Source organism: Bactrocera latifrons, unplaced genomic scaffold, assembly GCF_001853355.1.
Source record: "Bactrocera latifrons isolate USDA-ARS-PBARC rearing strain unplaced genomic scaffold, ASM185335v1 scaffold_1456, whole genome shotgun sequence".
NCBI classification, from domain to species: domain Eukaryota; kingdom Metazoa; phylum Arthropoda; class Insecta; order Diptera; family Tephritidae; genus Bactrocera; species Bactrocera latifrons.
Window position 1 is genome coordinate 11,847 of NW_017534915.1, and position 1,153 is coordinate 12,999.

Consider the following 1,153-nt stretch of genomic DNA (forward strand, 5'->3'; position numbering starts at 1 on the left):
GATCTCCTGATTCTCAAAACATGTTAGTAGAATGTTACTCAACTCTTCTACCCCTGGACAGTTGTTACATCCACCCAAATAACATTGGACCGATGGAGCCTCACAAATTATCATGTCCAAACAATCACTATAGTGTTTCATGGGCTTTCCATATTTATTGTTAAAGAATGAAGATTTGCACCTAAAAGAAAAGTTATTAAATAAACAGAAAATTAACACACTTATAATTATTAATTAATTTGATAATTACCAATCATCATCAAGTTAAAATTTTGATGGATCGTACATACATACACAGATGGTGTGTGTTCCACTTGCTCCTGCTAACACACAAAGTTTTGGTCGTAAAGAAGCGAATTTCGAAAATCCAATTTTCTCCGTTGGGTTTATTTCACGGAAACATTGGTATAATTCTTTTAAGTTAGACAGAACAAACCGTTTTTGGACGTGTACTCGATTGCCATCATTATTTCGAACTGTAACAAAGTTTTTCATACCGGGCATCAAAGCGCTATACTCATCAKCGTTRTAAAAACTCTCAATTTTTAATAACATTTGATGAGTCATTGTCTTCCCTATACAAAAAATGTTAAGTAATTTAGTCTTCGTATAATATATACCAGAAATCGCATCAATTCTACACTATACCTACCTAATTTCTTCTTCAACATACTTTTTTGCTACCGTTATTAAATTTCGTGATGTATTCATGGTTTAACAAATACTCCTTTCACTCCATTTTTTAGGTAACAATGTCAAAATTTGTATTTTTAAAGACTTATCCGTTTCTTTATCATTGAATCTGTCATGCAGTATTTTAATTAAGGAGCGAAAATTTTCACCATCGTCATCGATAGATCCTTCATCGGCAGCTGAGAGCAAACTTTTTTTAAGCTGTCAGATATCTGATTTATTTTATTATTTAAAAATTGATAATCATTCAATTTTTTTGAAGGAATCGGCGATTGATTCAACAGTCGCAATGCATCGTTTATAATGGGTAATTGAGTTGAAGCGCTAACTTGGGATGCCGAGCTTGATAGTGAATTATCATTGTTCTCACTGTTGTCACTAAAATCATCTTCATGGTCACTTGCATCAACATTAGGATCATCACTAGTTTTTGTTTGTTCCTTTACTAATTTTGAAGCTT

General features: G+C 32.5%; 1 long non-coding RNA gene across 1 annotated transcript; it reads right to left on the reverse strand.

Moving 5' to 3' along the window:
* Window positions 1-18: 18 nt before the first annotated feature.
* On the reverse strand, window positions 19-878 carry LOC108965696. The gene is made up of 3 exons (XR_001993129.1): window positions 653-878; window positions 251-575; window positions 19-181 (listed from the first exon to the last, which is right to left on the reverse strand). It is a non-coding gene; the product is annotated as an uncharacterized LOC108965696 (long non-coding RNA).
* Window positions 879-1,153: the final 275 nt, after the last annotated feature.